Here is a 19,737-nt window from a genome sequence, read left to right on the forward strand (position 1 = left end):
CTTTTGTTGCGGTGCAACGTTTTGATTTGATTGAGTCCCACCACACCTTGCAGCCCTCATTATGTTCGAACAATATGTATGTGATGAGCGTTGAGGAGGCGTGCAGTTTAGGAGGGGGAAAGAAAGAACAGCAGACACAAATGATAAACTGGACCAGACAAGAAAGAACAAAGTGAGCTATAGAAAATGTGGCTCTGTTCCAAATCCTTGTGTGCTATATCACTGCCTACTAAAATATAACAAGCTGCCTATATATGTAGCATATAATGCTCTATATAAGCAAGACTTGACTCACAACTGTGTTTGACATAACAATAAGCTAGTTTGTACTTTAATAAACATACAAACACATAGCACTCACAACAGGTAAAACATCACTTTTATTGTCAGTGTGAATGAATACACATAATTCCTCCTTGAAATTTTGTATTTTCACAGAGCTGAGCAATACATTCTGGATTTGCTTCCTTTACAGAGGCGAACAATAGCCATTATTTCACAGTCTAGGTTAACTATAGACCCGATATAGTCCGGCTATGAGTTACCTAATTCACTGAGAAAAATGATTCATTCAATTTACTCAATTTTTTAAGGTAAGTGGTTGCAATTTATTTAAGCTACATTTAAACAAAAGTTTTTTGTTTTGTTTTTCTTTTTTTTAATGTAGCTTAAATAAATTGATTGCGTCCACTTACCTAATAAAATTGAGTAAATTGAATGAATCATTTTTTTCAGTGTTCTACCCAAAATAAACTTGAATTTGGTTACTTCTTGTTTTTGCCAAAATAACTTGAAATAAGATAATATGATATTCAATTATGTAAGCAAAGTCAACAGTGATTACAAAGTTATTTATTTTATTACATTTATTTTTAGGCTACAGTTAGATTGACAGTTAAATTTCCACTGACAGCCCAAGTTTTGTCTTGTTTTAGCCTAGACGTCCGGGCTTTGTTTGGACGACTATTAGATGTCTATTAAATGCAAATTGCACGCTGGGTAATAATGTGCATTACTATATCCTTCCAGCCTGGTCTCACTGTTAATACGTAGTAATAATACGTAACATTTAAAAACACAAAATATATTTTTTGTATAATTAGATAGATGCTGAAACGTAAAATGTAGATGCATTTAATCGTAACATTATTATCTGTTTTCAGCTTTCATACCATTTCCCTTTAACCATTTATCGATAATGTTACCACCCGACCCCAAACCTTACCCTAAACACAAACCCTTACAATTTTTTTGTTTTTAAATATAATGTATTCTTTTTATATTATGCAACATAATGGACAGAAATGTGTAGGAAAATTATCATTTTATGATAAAAATTATTAGGCCGCTAATACAGTCTTACACAAAACATTTTATTATAATCATGTGCTATTAGAAATAAAAAGCATGACAGACAGAAATGTAATCACAATAAATAATTTATTATGAAATTTCAAAAGCAGTACCAAAAGTAGTTAAAATGATGATGTGTTGCAGCCGTGGTCCTTTCTGGAGTTTATGAAGTACAGAGAAATAATAAAGTTATAAATCCACGATAATGTTAATCAGGGTTTTCTCTGTCAAGGCACGCATTTAAAATTCGAAAAGTACACCAACTAAGGGCTGAATTTGGATCTGTTCCTTACAGCAAATTAATAAAATTAAAATCTTTTGTGAATTTATGTTGTGTTTTGGTGTAATTATTGTTGCAGAGGAGAAAACACCTTTTGTGTGACGAACTAAGTATTACAACATGGTTAAATGATTACAGAAATGTTATTGATTTTAAGATTTAAAGGTGCATTGTGTAAATTTTAGCGGCATCTAGTGGTGAGTTTGCGAATGTCAACCAACGGCTCAGTCCACTGCTCACCTCTTGCTTTTGAAACACATAGAGAAGCTACGGTAGCCGCCACCGGACAAACATGTCATCGTTGGAGACAACTTAGTAAAAAAGTTTGTCCGTTAAGGGCTTCTGTAGAAACATGGCTGCACAAAATGGGGGCTTCCATGTAAGGGGACCCTCTGTGTATGTAGATAAAACGTCTCATTCTAAAGCAATAAACACATAACGGTTCATTATGAAAGGTTTTTATACAACCCTGATCATTTAGTTTTGTATATTATTTTGCATTTCGGTCAAGAGATACTTCTAAAAATTACACACTACACCTTTAAAGTGTAGTCTTGTTTAATATTATTTAATTCTCTGAAAGTCATCTCATTAAGTAAATGAGTAAACTGTCACTGGCGGCCGGTGACTTCTTTTTTCGAGGGCGCTCGATGCGAAGTTCGTCACAACATGTATGTAGTCCGTCATGTGTGTGGTTCCTTTTCTCAAAATATGTGTTGTGCGCCTCGAGAGATCTTGTGTGCATCATGTGTTTTTTGTCAAAATAAATGCAACACTTATCCGAACACTTATTTTAAATTAGCGCCCCTCGGTTGAGCAGTCACGAGCCGCCACTGTAAACTGTCTTAAATAAATAAGTCTGAAAAAATGTAAGTAATATGAGTAAGAAACGCCAATCCCCGCTATTTAAATATTTATGAAAAGGAATACGTACAAATCTGTTCGTCTGTAAAGCTGTTAATGTGTCAATAATAAACATATTATTCCTGTCAACACAGCAATATTATGTTTCAGTGTGTATGAAAACCTAAGTAAATGTCCGTGCACACCACACTTTAAGTAAAAATACACACGTGATCACGTTGATCCTTCAGATCCACCAACAGCAGCACACCTATGACGCCATAAAATGCTGCATATGTCTATAGCGTACTAGTAATAGTAACCTCGGCCTGTACTGTAGATGAAATCAGGACGATTATTCATCCCCAAGTTGTCTGCGCAATAAACAGCTTAAAAAAAATCAGCCATTAAAGTGCTGTTGCTCTGTCTGCACAAGGCAGGAGTGATGCAGGAAAACACGGCCGTCTGCTGCCTCCGACCATCAGTCTAAGGACGAGAGGTCATCGAGAAAACAACCGCTGCGAGACTCCAGCCAGAACGGCCGCCATTGTCTCCCAGCCGCATATGAGAAAGTTCTCTCTGCGCCTTTTGTCCTTGTGTCAGCAGGCAGGACATTCTAAATTATTTTGCTCAGCTGCCTCCCTGAACTCTTGCTACGGCACGTCAACACACACATCATCCAGACGTGCGCGCACACACACACACACAGCAGACGTCAGTGTGTGCCTGCTCTGCCCTAACATCCACCACAAACCCTCAAAAACACTAACAGATACTCATGCACGCTCCGGTAACACGCTAACACAGCGCTGGCTAAAGATGCACGCAGGGCTGCAGTTTTCTGGTAGTGTATTGATTAGTAAGTTAATTGGCAATTAATTTTCAAGTACACGCCGTTCCCTTGTTGTACGGTAAATTAGATAACATCTTTAGTCATATGAGCTTGTCGAATCAAAACACTCAGATGAGAAACAACACCATACATTATTAAAGACATATGAAGCTGTGCATTATGGAGATTTGACCATGGGGGTTTTTGTTAAAGCCCTGTTCACACTGACAGCGATGACATCTCTCTGGAGGTCACAGAGTCTCTGTGCTGTTGTATGCTAGATGATGTTTCGACCGCAGTGTCCGAAAGTGTGCATCATGCGACCGATCATTGTCTGCAGTTTTACTGCTAGTCGCATCGTTGCTCATTTGCATGAAGTTGAAGTTTTTTTAACATTGCATTGCCAGGTGGGTGTCAAAATGTTGCTAAAGGAGATGGTATGTTTAATAAACTGTAAAAGCTCACATAACACTGCTTCTGCTCATCGCATGTTAATCTTGAGTACCTATAGAGTAGTATTACATCATATCTCAGAAGAGTCTTTAGTTTTATCAGATTTGTAAAAGACAGATCTGGTCTAGCAATTGTTTCCGAAAAATAAAGAAATCCCAGAGGCGTCAAGTGGGAGGAGGGAGTCACGAGCAAGCAAAACACACAAAACATTATCCCACTATCTGTGGATAACTTATGATTCACTACATGTTCATGTTGTTTACATTATATGCCCTTACGCACCAATTGGCAACAAAACACAGACATTTGATGCAGTTTTACTTACCGCCTGCGACTCATGACAGGGTTGGGACCGCCCCATTTCAATGAAATCCAGCAAACACACACACACAAACTCCGCTGCTTACCAGAGGTGTAAAGTACTTTTGGGTATTTTTACTTTACTTGAGTACAATTTAAAATCAGTACTTTTACTTTTACTTAATTAAATTTTTTAAGAAAAAAAAGTAATTTTTACTCCTTACAATTTTATTTACAGTCAAAAAGTACTTATTTTTTAGAGATCACTTTACTCTATTTTCCCTTTCTCTTACCAAACCAATTGAATTGTGCTGACGGCCAGTTTAATTTAAATGTTATATATTTTCCTTGGCCGAGATACAGTGTGCCACTCCCTGAAATTCATACGGCTGTAGCTCAGGCACATTAAGTCCGGGCGTTCGCCCTTCGGGTCCCTTATCCTACTCGAGAGGGCCTTTCCAACGAGCCAACCACCGACTCTCTAACCCTTTCTGCTGCCGAGGGTCTCCTGAATTTCAAACGTCCGTAGCTCGGTCGCCTTAAGTCCGAGGCATTCGCCCTTGGCATCCCTTATCCTACATGAGAGGGCCTTTCCAACGAGCCAACCCTGACTCTCTAACCCTTTCCGGCTGAAATACAGCGGTCATTCCAATGGCCGTAGCTTGGATGCCTTTGGGATGCTTATACCCAAGGGGATTTAAGGTAAAATCGAGGAAAGGACCGCCGTGTCTCGGCCGGGGAAACAGCTAGAGACTCGTGGGTTGGCCCGTTGGAAAGGCCCTCTCGGTTAGAGTAAGGGAAGGGCAAATGCCCCAGACTTAAGGCGCCCAAGCTAAGGCCAAGGGAAAATCTGGAATGGGTTGGCCGTACGTTGGCCCGGGAAAGGTTGGATGGATATCTGACTTGAGTTTCAGACACCAGGAAGTCTCTGCTCACGTTCCCTGCTATTTGCAGCCTCTCTATGAAGACCTTGTTCACACTGTCAAGCCAAATCTGATTTTGGTGCATGTCTGATTGGACAGACTTACTGTCCACATTGTGTATCACAACTGTTTAGATCCAATCTGTGTGTCCTGTAGTGTTTTGCCATTTTCCGGATTATCTGCACTGTTTCTATGGCAATGACGTCATACTGGCACAACAATCGTGTTTACATTTTACGTGATGCGACAACCAGTGATGGGAATAACGGCGTTATAAGTAATTGGCGTTAGTAACTTCGTTATTTTTTTCAGTAACGAGTAATCAAATAAATTACTGTTTCCCCCGTTATAACGCCGTTATCGTTACTGACATTAAAATGCTGCGCGTTACTAAAATTGATCTTACTGTAGTGATTTTCAGCCAAACTGGTTGCAGAAAGTGACTGCTCCGCAGTAGGGTTGTGAAGCGTTTTAGCATTAAACCGTGATTTTTATGGATCCGGTGTTCTGTCGAAGTCTGATTCCCCTATGGTACCTTTAGTGCAATGTTTCTTATAGCGTTTTAATCACGTTACATTTATTTTTTAGATAGATAAAAAGTTTAAATGGCTTGGCTACTGATATGCATGTATGTAATGTATATGTATTGTTCTTTTTTGCTAAATCAATTATTTTTACAGTCTGAATCGCTAAAGTACATATAAAAGCAATACTATAATGTATTATATATAATAGCGTTTATTAAATATTTCATAATTTTCCTGTTTTCTATTATTTCTTCCTTATATTTATCTTACGTGTTTGTTCTAAAACTATTATAAAAGTATTATGTTTAAACATACATTAAAAAGGCCTGTTTATATATTAATATCACTTTACATCATGTGTGTGTGTGTGTGTGTGTGTGTGTGTGTGTGTGTGCGCTATATTTATATATTTATTAAGTATGTAAACATAATAAATTTAGAAAAACAGGAAGAAGACATAAGCTAAGATATAAGGAAATAAAAATAAATAATAGAAAACGAAAAAATTACAAAATATTTTTTTTAAATTGTGATATTATTGCTTTTTCAGTATAAAAAAAACATTTATTCCGATTAAATTATAATTGTAGCGTGATAAAACGCTATAAGAAACACATGGAGGGAACAGACTTCGACAGAACACCGGACATCTTCTCTACTTATTTCTATTCTAATTATTAAAAGATTCCCAGATGATTTCCTCGCTCCATTCTGTCCGTTTAAGGGCTTAATGTAATCATAAACACCTACGTTTATCTTCAAATGATGTCTTCGACGATGGTATTCTATAAAAATGAAAGCCATCTTTTTTTGGCATTCTTATTCTGACACTTAACAGCACAACAGGACATTTTCTAGTGAGTTATCTTGCTCTTTTCACTCGTGTCTAATTCATTCGTGTCTAATATGATGATTGGCTTAATTTCCATCGGTAGCCAACCAGAGGCAAAGTTCACAAAAAGGCCCGCCCACACGCGCAGTCCAAGTCCGAGGAGTGAGCAGCAGTGTTAAAAAGTCTGAGCAACTTGGTCACTTTGTCGCTAGATTTAGCAACTTTATAGGACAAATCTAGCTATCTTTTCCGGCGTGGTTGGAGACTTTTGTAGACTGACATGAAAATACGCGTCGTTTTCTCTTCTCAACGAGCAGCGGTGCTGCTGACTGTGCCCCATCTCAAAGCACTGACATGCAGCCCGGTCATCGCGCATCAATCACTCCGAAAACACCGGCAACAGGGCGATGGCAAGTACAACAAGCTCAAAGGTAGCGGTCGCAAACACGAAGTATAAAGCACTACTTTTCCATTGTTGAGGTGAAAGGCAGGAATGTTTGTGTAATGTGCAACTTATGCCCATGAAGAAAAAGTCTCTCCACGTCTGTGGCAAGTAATTCTGATCTAATAAAGCACCTCACATCGTCACATGCTGCCAAAAAATTAGTGATTTCTCTTTAGTATCCATTTTAGTCATTTAACATATTAATTTTGTAAGGGGCATTCAAGTTATTTGAAATATAAAAAAATTTTAAGTAACGCAGTAATTACTTTGCCTGGTAATTAATTACTTTTATAATAATGTAAGCAGTTACTAACTCAGTTACTATTTGTGAGAAGTAATTAGTAACTATAACTAATTACTTTTTTAAAGTAACGTTCCCAACACTGGCGACAACATGACGTAAATTAAAAGCTACAAAAATGCGATCAGAGCAGTCAGACTTAAATGTATTTCTGGAAATGTGATTTGAAAAGTATTTCAAACCACCTCTGTATATAGCCTGAAACGGAAAAGAAAAAAAAACAGATTTCATGTGCTTTTTTTAAATACAAACAGTTGTAAGGCAGCATAAAACCTTGTTTGTGGTTAATTCACTTCATGTTTTTAGAGATTAAAAGCTTAAACAAGAATCTATAGTTTTCATTCTTCCTGATACTTTTACTTTTTTAATACTCAAGTAAAATTTTTATGTTGTACTTTTTTACTTTTACTCAAGTATGATTCTTGCCAGATACTTTTACTTTTAATTGAGTAAAATTTACACTAAGCACTTGAGTAATATTTTTGAGTACTTTTTACACCTCTGCTGCTAACCCAGATAAACAAACTATATCCATTGTTTGCATATGGCTGGCTTACTTGGAATAGGGGCGAGTGTGTGCAAAAGTAAAATTTTTCAGAAAAACTTAATTTTAAAAAACAATGTTATTGAAAGAGATTTATTTTTGCTGGTCAATAACTTACAAGTGTGGTCTATCAATAACAGGCAAAACTTTGTAAAAATTTAAAACGACTTCAGTATAATTTTACTATAAACATAAGTAGTAAATTGTTACTTTCGACCCCACCTGTAAGGGACGAAAGAAACACAACAAAACAAGATAGATTTTTGGGTTACAAATGTTTTTATTAAATATGCATGACTATGACCACGTTAATATCTAACTAAAAACATATTTTGTTATTTATCTTTGTAAAAAAAAAATTAAATTACATTTTCATGTTAAATTTCAGTTTTATTAAATGTTTCAAAAGCAACCAACAGTTCAATATTTTGTAAAAAAAAATTTCAACAGCTTGAACACTATGTAAATGAAAATTTATCAAATTAGAATAATATACATTTTCAACTTACAATAGTAACAAGTGTTACTTTCATCCTGACAGGATCTCCTCACATTTAAACCCAATTTACTTTTATTTTGAAAAACTTCAGGATGTGTTAGAGCACTACATAACTTGTAGATTATTTAACAACGCGTTATAAGAAAAAAATAACCGCTTTAGAAATGTACTTTTCATGGTTGAAAACACCTTTCTGGATCTACACGGTGAGAAAATAACGCGATATTTGTCAGCTCTGTCAAGGGTTTGTGTGCTAAAGATGCTGTCATAGTCTGGGATGTAAATGTTACCAGGGCTCGAAGAAAATCACTTTGTTACTTTTGTCCTGCGTTACTTTTGCCCCGGTTCTCCCCTACTGAACAAGGCTTTCTTCTCCTTACATCTAAAAACACTCTTCTCATTTTATTCTATTGTTAATTCTTGATATAAAACAAAGCTGTCGCATGATTTGACTTCTACAAAGGAACAATGCTAATGAGCATCCTCGCTCTCACTTTGATTGACATGTAGGCGTGGTTATATGGGGTCACTGATACGTAACGGGTACCCATGTTCGAAAAAAACTATCTGAAACTTGTATGAAAGAGGAGGCGTGAATTTGGCACAGAAGTCACACACTAAACTGCTTTTTTGACACTTTGCATTTGTTTAGCATGAGGATTACAACTCTTAAACTTTGTTATTAAGTCAGAATGCATAAAGCAGCATTATCCCCCCCTCCCTAAGTGGTAATAATTGCAGATTTTTTTGTAATATATGTTTACAGTTGCCATTTAAATAGCAACTTGGTGCATTTATTTGGATGTTCTTGCACAAAAGTTCATTCTGCTATACTGTTTACAATTTCAATCAATGAGTTTATTATATTGATCATGTTTGATTTTTTTATTTTTCTATTTGTAGGTGCAATTGAATTATCTGAATCTCCTGTTTTCATAAAAAAAATCATCAACTCATTATGCTTCATTATCATATACCTAACCCATCACTGTAACCATTCATTCCTCACCTCTGAAGTTTGGCTCCTGTGTGAGCCATATAAGTACTCATTAAACAGGGTGAGGAAACAGTCCTTAAACGCATGACATTACACCTTAAATGTGTTTTTCCTCACTTCAGCCACACATCCCTGCTGTGATTAACAACAGCCATTTATCTAAATGGATTTCAACTGATTAACCATTTAAGTAATAATGATCGGGGCAGCGTAGACTCCGCATTAGCGGCTAATTTGATAGGAATGTGTTTCTAAGGTTGTTTACTCACACACACACACACACATACAGACAGAGTCTCCTCAGGACCGGGGTTAGGGGTTTGTCCAGTCACGTGATGTGCTGTTTTTTAACCTTCTGCCTGCAGACTCTTCTGTCAGCTTCCATCAATTCAGCCGGGCTTGGCAGAGATTTTTTTTTCTTGATTGAAATGAAATGCTTTGGAGAAAAAGCCCAACAATGGCTGCTTTGAAAGCATGTCTTGTGATACGTTTAATCTAATTCTTTAAAATGGACTAGTGAAAAGGGTTTTATTTGGTATTAGGCTTTTATCCTTGAACCCAATGTCTAATTGTGTAAAAGGTCTCGCTACACGTGTGGTTTGATGAACTACTATTTATTTAGACAACCTATACAAAAAGAAAAGAAAAATATACAGTATTACATATGAATGATACTTTATTGAACAGTTCATGTCGATTATTATACAGACCATACATTCATATTTTCTGCTTGGCTGTATGAAGGACTTTTATATTAGTCAGCTCAGATGTAAAGTATTCATCTATTGATTTCAAAGGAAGTGTTTCGTTTTTCACATCACTTTGACGCCTTAAAGTAATTGAAACATTGTGACGTGGCTTTAATCTTTAACATTATTTCACAGCCTCACAGTTCAGATCGGGGCATTATAAAGAACCATAAGAGTTTAAATATGAAACCGCATTTTTTATTCGTATAGAGGACAATTATCAGACTTAAATTTCAGTGTGTTTATAAAAAGTATTGTATAATAAAGTGTCTTCAATAAAGTGTACTTGCATGATCTTTGTGAGGTGTTTTCAATAGCCATGACCACAACAAACAAGTGTTTGTTGGAAAAAAGCTTTGTTTAAATATTTTCCTTTTCATGTTTCAGAGAAAAAAAAGACATTTATGTTTGGAATAAAACTAGAAAATAGTAATCTTTAACTATCAATAGAAATAAAAGATATTGATAGGCTCCCGGCAGCGTGAGGTTGCGAAAGCTGACTCGGAGAGGGAATAACAGGGGAGCGACAAAGACGAAAGTAAGAAAGGGAGAAGGAAAGCGAGAAAAATGAAAGGTTTGGTTTCACATTATATGATGATGTGTAGCCAAGTCCCTTTATGGTCTCCGGCTAACGTCCTAATGGGGACAAGCTCACAGCGAATGGAGCCCACGGAGGATAAGCTACTAAATCTCGCAATAAAAGCAATGTGATTTACAGTAAATTCCAGCGGGCTGACAGCGCCACAGCTGAGGGCATAAACACGCTCCTTTCAACAGAGCCGAGAACTACAATTGCACGGCCGGGCGTTCCGGCTCACCGGCAATGACTTTGATAAATAACCAGGAAGTCCCACTGTTGGCTTAAAACTAGAAGTTGTTCAGTTGCAATTCTGCATTTGTCCTCCTTTAATGGGTATGGAAGTAGCTTTGGCCATAATCTGGCATTGATTGATTAGGTCTCGCTGTTGCTCCCACCCTCCCTCCCCTCCTCCTCTGAGCTCGGCTCCCTGGGACATACGCTCCGCCGCAGCTGCATGGGCTCTTTACCCTGCGATGGCTGTATTAGGGCTCTGCACGCCTTATTTACCTGCAACACAAACACGGTTAATTCCACTCGGGTGGACGGATGGAGAGCTGGACTTTGGGAAAACGACAAACTCGAAGTGACGTGTTTTTTTTGGTGGTGCTGGAGATATCTGGTAAGGAGAAAATCGAGTGGGGATTGGCAGCTGTTAAGGAGATGGTTTACAATCAGTTCAATAGAGTTCAAAAGTCTCTTACAGCAATAAGCCATGAGAGGCCGTGATTTTACAGCAGATAAGGGCTGTTCTTGAGAACGACACAGTAAAATCACAGTAAAATGACACCAGATTTAAGCCTGGGACATGATTAAAAGATTTTAAATCATGCGAGACCACAGACATTGGGATATTGTCAAATGATTTTTAACAGCATAAACCTCAAGACGCACATATTGGATGATTCGATCGGACTGCAAGACCGCACACCATCAGTGTCCCGATATGGTACTGACATCTTGGGTCTTGAGTTTGCGCAGTAGCGATTGGGGACCAGTCCTGCGCAGTAGTGAGCAGGAAGTAAAGCCGCACATTTAAGGCCCCGCCCTCGCTCTCACAGAATGCGCATATCACAGCTGTCAATCATGAGGTCACACCACTGTTTTTATAGCAACTAAACACAAACTTATTTAAAAAAACCTTGAATTTACATAAGCGTAATAAAAACTACAATTAAATGACAGAAACCAGCTTAAGAAAACAGATAATTAAAGTGTAATTAAATTGTTTAGTTGGTCTCAAGTCCCATTGAATAACATGGGGGAGGCGGGGTTTATGACCTATACTAGGACCAGTCACTGGGGGGCGATCAAGACGTTTTGGCTTCATTTTTCAGGGCTTGTTCGGCACGGTTGTTTCAGCTATAAAAGCACGCAACATCTGGTTGAAAGGTGGAAATCGCCGATGGTGAAAATAGGGCTGAAAATGTTCATGCGTGTGGCCAGCCTTACCCAAGTGGTTTATCGGGTGAATTTCATGAGCAAAATTTTGTTGAGAGCTATTAGCTGCGTTTGTCTTAAAGATTTGCACAAAACGTAAGCGTTATTTTCTAAATGTCGTCAAAAACGTTTAAGAAATGACGCCATCTCCTTAATTCCATCAAACATAATGTTATGAAATTAAAAGGTAATTTTGTTCTCTCTTGATAAGTCATTCCAAAAACCATGGCGGCGGGTGTTTTTTTTTTTTTTTCATTTGACGCCGTGCAAAGGACATGCGCATGACATCACAGTAGCGCGACAATAGTTTTGGGAGTCGATTGTTCTGTATGCTTTCGAGTCACTCTCGCGCTATTTTGATATCATGTGTATGCCAGTTTGCGCAGCGCCGTATGAGGCCAAACCCACCCAACGCCATCGCTGCATTTTGATGTCATGCGCTTATCATTTTTGGTAACACCAGATAAAGTCGACCACACCTCCTCTTTCTTATCCTCCAATCAAACATACAGCACCATATTTAAAGAATGATCATGTGACTTCTACGCACCTCAGGTGACCTGTAAATGCGGAAAAACCTTTGCAGTTTTGCGATATATTCCTTATTCAAATTGCCTAAAATAACACCTAAACCAAGCGTAAAAACTTTTTTGTGAGATATGGGAGTTTAATGCGAAATTGCCGTGCTTACATTGAGTGCATATTCAATTTGCTTCTTTAATTTGTGCAATTTAAAGGGTAATGGAAAGCAGCTATAGTTACAACATACTAAAGCAGTGACTCTCAAACTTTTCGGCATGCACCACTCTCCTTTGTGTAGGGTGCATTCCTTCTTGCCCCCCCCCCCCCAAAGAAAATTCATGAATTTAAACAAAACATATTAAATTATACAATGTACTGCTTAATTGCCACAAATTTATAATAAATTAATTTATTTTCATAAAATTGTAAAACTGGGGCCCCCCTAGCACCATCTCACGCCCCTCCCCAGTTTGAGAACCACTGCACTAAAGCAGTATGTTAAAACACACTAGTATAAAAAAATTGTTTTGTTTAATAACAACATTAATCTGTATAGACAATTTATATGGCAAGTAATAAGTCCAAAAACTTTAGCAGCTTCACACTTTTGGTGTTTAAGAAACGTTTTGAACATGGCTCATCAAATCGGAATTTGAAACCATAAATTATTTTACAGTAAATCTCAACACTTCAGTTTGCTATACTACAAAACTACACTGTCAGTGGTCAAAAAATGATCCTTATCTGTCACTGGGTCGGTACCCTTTCAAAAAGTACACCTTTACGATTAGTCCCTTAGAGGTACAGTACATATTGGTAGCAAATACATGATATTGTACACACTTTAGAAATTAATTTGAAATAATCTCTTCATTTTAACAGTAATGGTTCCACGAGTTCAACATCAGTGACAAAGAACACAGTATGTGTTTTCATTTATGGAGTATTTTTATCAGATATGTGTACAGTATGACAAGCACAGTCGTTTAAATCAACTCTTGCATATATTGAACCGAAACGGCACAAAGAATTGACCACAAACAAACCGGGTTTCTGGACGATGTTCTGCGTAATGAAAAACAATGTTTGTTTTGAATGAGGCACGGGAGGTTGAAAATGTAATTTCGACCGAGAGCCGGATATTGATTGTGTATTACCAGCAGCAGATCCATTTTAATTAAATATTAAATAAGAATGGAGGACACAAGAGCTACAAGTTGTTTTTGGTTGCTCGTCGAGCATCTTCTAAGAAATCAAAACCCGTGCGGACGGTCACGTTCTTTAATCAAGTATTTAAATCAGGACTGAGTTGAAATGCAATTCATTTCGCATTCAAAGAATACTTTAGTTATTTTTACCAGGAGGTCTTCGTGTATGAATTTTAATGGAGACACTTAAATGGTAATTATTCTACTCAGACTCAAACGTAGGTAACAAATGGAATTCAATCAGTGGCTATGCATAATGACCATCATTAGGAGAGAGAAAATAATAATGACATCCTCTCGGCATTAGAGACACGCGCTCGCCCAACTAAACCCGTAGCCATTATTGATCGCCATGGAGATAAGCAATTGTCACTTTCTCGCGCCGTTGTGTGTGAATGTTAAATACAGCGGAACGGTCCTCTCCCCCCCCTCCTTTTGTCTACAGGTTTTTTTCTCAACTTCCATTTTACAAAGTGACAGAATGCGTTTTGTGTAAAATCTTACGCTCGTTTGACGTAAAGCGACAGACAGTTTCTTAATTGTTGAATTGGCTGGACAATTATGTCACTTTTGGTTACTGTGACCTCTTGGTGAAGGTTTTGTGCTGATGCGAACTGCACGCTGGCGTCGCTTAAAGAGGATGTAAAATATGCAAATGACACAATGAAAGGTTGCTAAGTAGATCTGCGCATACACAGGTGGTAATGAGTTTAATCTTTATACCTGCTGTGTGCATTCAGACCCGCTGACGGATCAAGTCAATATGTGAAGTGAACAAATAATAAACATGTGTACACTGCAGTTGTGGTGAAAGTGAGACACATTTGTCACATTTATCTGTCCACTTTGGCATACAGTCCTGTGCGTACATCTTGGCCGCCATTGGATTTTTTTATTTTAGCATTGATATAATAAGCATTTATTTAGTCTCTATATGAATATAAACAGAAAATAGAAGAAATGTATATGCGGTATTAAAAAACAAAATAAAAGATAAACTAAAGTGTCAAGTATTTATTGTGAGCTCCTCTTGCATTTGAGCAATAGCAGGAACCTGCAGGATCTTAAACCAAAACGAAATAAAATCCTAATTTCTAATCCTAATCTAATGACTTCAGGATGCGTTTAGTTCCAAAAGAGAAATCAACACTAAATCCTAATGTTTACCTGAAGAAGACAATGTGTTATTTTTTTCATTAACGATTTGTTAATGTTAAAGAATAAGTCAATTTTCTTAAAAAAAAAAAAAAAATCCAGATATTTTACATCCAACATGTTGATGTCTTTCTTTGGTCAAAATATGTTTTTTGGAGAAAACATTTCAGGATTTTTCTAATTTTAATGGACTTTAATGGACCCCAACACATAACAGATTTAATGCAGTTTAAACTTGCATTTTCAACGGAGTTTCAAAGGACTCTCAATGATCCCAAACCAGGCATAAGGGTCTTATCTAACAAAACGATTGTCATTTTTGACAATAAAAATAAAAATATGCACTTTTAAACCACAACTTCTCGTCTATCTCTGGTCCTGTGATGCGTCAGCGTGACCCCACGAAATTCGTCATCATGTCAAGAGGTCACAGATGACGAATGCGAAACTACGCCCCAGTGTTTACAAGTGTGGAGAAAGAGGACCGATGTTGTTGTATGTGGAATGATACTAATTAATGTCTTTGTGTCAGTTTATTCTTTAAAATGGTCCGCAAATGTGCGTTGCACATATGTAACACGTGACCCTTCCACGTCACTACGCAATTACGTGCGGTCGCGCTGGCGCGTCATAGGACCGGAGATAGACGAGAAGTTGTGGTTTAAAAGCGCATATTTTTAATGACAATCGTTTCGCTCGATAAGACCCTTATGCCTCGTTTGAAATCGTTTGGAGTCCTTTGATACTCCGTTAAAACTGCAATTTTAAACTGCATTAAAACTGTTACGTGTTGGGGTCCATTAAGGTCCATTAAAATGAGAAAAATCCTGCAATGGTTTCTCCAAAAAACATATTTTGATATATATATATATCTTCTCATCTGAACAAAGAAAGACATCAACATTTTGGATGATAAATTATCTGATTTTTTTTAAGAAAATGGACTAATCCTTTAATGAAAAATAAATATGGAAATAATAAAACTTTTGCTAAAACATCAAAGCTGGTGGTGGGCTAAGAATTTTGCAAATTACTGTACTGTATATAGGCTAATAAGATTGTGCATTTGCTGGATACGAATGCAAAATAAAGTCTATTAGGTGTGGAGAGTTAAGGATGTATTGATACCCAGATGATATCAGTAAGTAAAGTGACTGGTTTCCAGGTAAAGATTAAAGAGTGTAAAGTTATTGTAATTGAGTGTCAGACTGATGCTGTGGAAGGTGAAGGACGATGGCTTTCAGTTTGGCTTTAAGCCAGCGGTCAGCTTACGTTCTCCGTATGTCCTGCACATCCCGTTTCTCTCTCCTCCCGTTACACGTGCACATATTCACAGGTCATTTTTTCTTACACACTTAAACGCGTCTCTCTCTCGGTCTGCTGCAGACGGCTGGCAGCACGCGGTGTGCTGCGTTGCGGTATTCGGGTCCCAGCCCACCCCAGGTGAGACAAGCTCTGCTGCTTTGATGGATTTGCCATTTCAGCCCTGTTCTGTTCGACAGCGGGAACCCAGGCCTCTCTCTCTCTCTCTCTCTCTCTCGCTCTCTCTCTCTCGCTCTCTCTCTCTCGCTCATCTCTTAATCTGAAAGAGAAAATATATATCCTATATCTCACAGATACACATCCCCCTGAGCTGAAACAGAGCTCATCTGGAATACAGACCAACATGCTATTATTTAATGCACTCAGAGAGAGAAGGCGGCAGAAACAAATGCCAGACGTGGGGTGCAGGTACCACAGGATTCAGAGATAATTAGTACAATCTAAAATCTGCAGAAACATTTGATTTTAAAAATGATCAAATCACGTCAACATGACGTGCCATTTACACATTTTCATTTCAAAATCTGATGCATTTCTGAGTGAATCCTTTAAAAAAAATGGGACTTGACCTAATGACACTTGGGCTGAAATAAAGTTGATTAATGAAAATGAATATTACAGAATGAAGTGATGTATGGGAAGATGCAACCAAACGTAACAGGGTGCAACTATTTAAACATGACACAGTAGCCATGTTTCCATTACCACAAAAAATACTTTGCTGCCTTAAAATTTTTTGTTAAATCAACTCAGATTTACAAGTCATGTCAACAGAGATCAGTTGTCACAACTTATAAAATATAGTTGAGAAAAGTCAACTTAATTTTATAAGTTATGAAAACTCACCTGTAGTTATAACAACTCTTCATGATTTTATGCGCATTTGTAAGTATCGCATCAAGAATGAGCAATGGAAAGGCCAAATTTTGATGAAAAATCCGTTAGTTTGCAAAAAAGTTTTAACGCTCACTTGAGGTGGTTTTTGATGTATGCATATCAAATCAGAGTAAATGCGAATAAGAGGAGATGGAAACACATTTTATGTCAGAATTAATTCTGATGTAGGGAACATTAAACCCACGTGACTGATCGTCTAGCTGTTTCCGTTGTTGTTGGCTTTTCCATATATGGGGCTCGATGTTGTCGTAATGCCCTTGCTGCTAGTGCCTGCATCAAAAATGCTACATTCCTTCTTCTTTGGCAATGACAAATTTTCTTTGCAATAATGTCAAACATTCCACAATAAGACACATTACTACATTTACATGAGTAAAATGGGTCAATTTTGACTATTTTGAATTCAAACAACTCTAGGGCTTTTCACACTGCGGTTAACCCTGGGTTATCTTTGTTCTAAACCTCGCTTTTAACCCTGGGTTAAGGAGCGTTTCACACTTGTTATTTAGAAGCGTGGTTATTCCTGAAATTAACCCAGGGTTAGGAAACCCTCCTCAGAAGCAGGGTTAGCACTGCTTTTGTGGGGTTAACCCCAAATTGTGGTGCCAAACACATGCAGTGTGAAACGAAGCAGGGTTCGAATGTTATGACCTCAATTAAAGCTGAAGCAGCTCTTCAAGGTGTTCAGGATTGCTTGATAATCACAGGTGTCGGAGCAAGGTGGGAGACTCCTAACCTAGGGTTTAAGATTGCACAGTGTGAAACAGCAGATTATGAATATCCAGGGTTCAGTTTGAGCAGTGTAAAACGTGAAACAGATAACGCAGGATTCCGTTAACCGGGGGTTTAGAATAACCTATTAGGGTTAACTATTTCCAGTGTGAAAAGCCCTTCTGAGAGTATAAGACTTATGCAAGAGAGGGGCACGACAATCGACAAATGCATTTTGAATTATGTTTGATAAAAATTGGTGAATTTATTTATTTGTTTATGTACTTATTGGTGCAATGTAATCTATGGTGGCCCATGACTTCTTTTTCAAGGGCACAGGATGTGGGCTCGTCACAACATGTAGAATATTTAGCTCGTCATGTGGCTCGTCATGTCAAAATATGTGTTCGGCCCGTCATGTGAACTATGTGCATCATGCGTCTTGTCAAAATACGTGCCTGCTGCACACGCATCTAAAGGGTTAATGATGAGAAACACTTCCATTTGCCAGATACTCGCTTAATCTCATGTGTATTCAGAGTTTACACACTGCAAAAAATGACTTTCTTATTTAGTATTTTGTCTTGTTTTCAGTAACAATATCTAAAAATTCTTAAATTAAGATGTTTTTTCTTGATGAGCAAAACAACCCAAGAAAATAAGTCTAGTTTTTAGACCAAAAATATCCAATTTAAGTGATTTTGTGCATAAAACAAGCAAAAAAAAAAAAAAACAATCTTGAACATTTTTCTTAAACACTAAATTCAAGAAAAATTGCTGACCCCATTGGCAGATATTTTTACTTGTTTTATGCACAAAATCACTTAAATTTGATATTTTTGGTCTCAGAACTAGACTTATTTTCTTGGGTCATTTTGCTCATCAAGAAAAAGCATCTTAATTTAAGAATTTTTAGATATTTATACTGAAAACAGACAAAAAAACTAAGAATTTTTTTTCTTGGAAATAATTTTCTGCAGTGCACTGCTAAACATTACTTTCTTACTTAGTATTTTTGTCTTGTTTTCTGTAGAAATATCTAAAAATTCTAAAAGCAAAATGACACTTCAAGTCAATTTGTGTTTAAAACATGCAAAATGTCTGTAAATAGGGTGAGAAAATTGTTCCTGATTTAAATATTTTAGAAAAAAGTAAACGTATTTTCTAATGTCTAAAAACGAAAAAATTTTCTTGATTTCTTGATTTTAGTATTTTTTAATATTTCTACTGAAAACAAGACAAAAATACTAAGTAAGAAAGTTATTTTTTGCAGTTAAGGGGTTAGAGGCCGGGTGCACGATCTCTGAAAGCCAATGTTGATATTTGAAACCACCTAAACAAACACGCCCCTACCCCAATAGAATCTGGACCTTCTTTTGATAGACCCGCCCCATACATATGCAACCCAGTCAACGATGTTGGTTAGTAAACACCCCCCTTACTGCTGATTGCTACAAATAGTCGGCCTGACTCCCTTTTGCAAAGTGTTTTTCAGAAATCATGCACCCGCCTTTAAAGGACAAGTTCGGTATTTTAGACTTAAAGCCCTGTTTTCAGATTGTTTATGGTCAAATAGAATGGTTTTGACTGAAATTTCGACATTTTCGGCTGCCCTGAGAATTTTCGCGTGTTTGTGTTTCAGCTCAGACCTCTACAATGGGTTTAATGGTGCACTGGAACAATCCTTCCTAAAATGCATTAAACTTTCATTTACAAAGACGTGAAACTCACCGAGTGGTCAGGGGTGTTCACTGGTATGTTCACACAAAAATCGCTCCAAAAGACCCATTCCAACAGGTTTTATCGTAGTTTTTACCAACTCCATTGACTGTATTAGACGTCCTGTGAGGTACGGTATTACTCCGCGCCGGGAACTTTGTTTCTATTCTTGCAATTGGCAAAGGCGGATTAGCGCCACCACCTGGGCTGGAGTGTCTATTATTCAAGCTCTAAGCGGAAGAATGTACGGGTGTGAGGCGTTTGGGAAAATAGGTCCACAAGTTAACAACGAATGCTAAAACACCTG

The sequence above is a fragment of the Paramisgurnus dabryanus genome, chromosome 15 (assembly GCF_030506205.2).
Source record: "Paramisgurnus dabryanus chromosome 15, PD_genome_1.1, whole genome shotgun sequence".
NCBI classification, from domain to species: Eukaryota; Metazoa; Chordata; class Actinopteri; order Cypriniformes; family Cobitidae; genus Paramisgurnus; species Paramisgurnus dabryanus.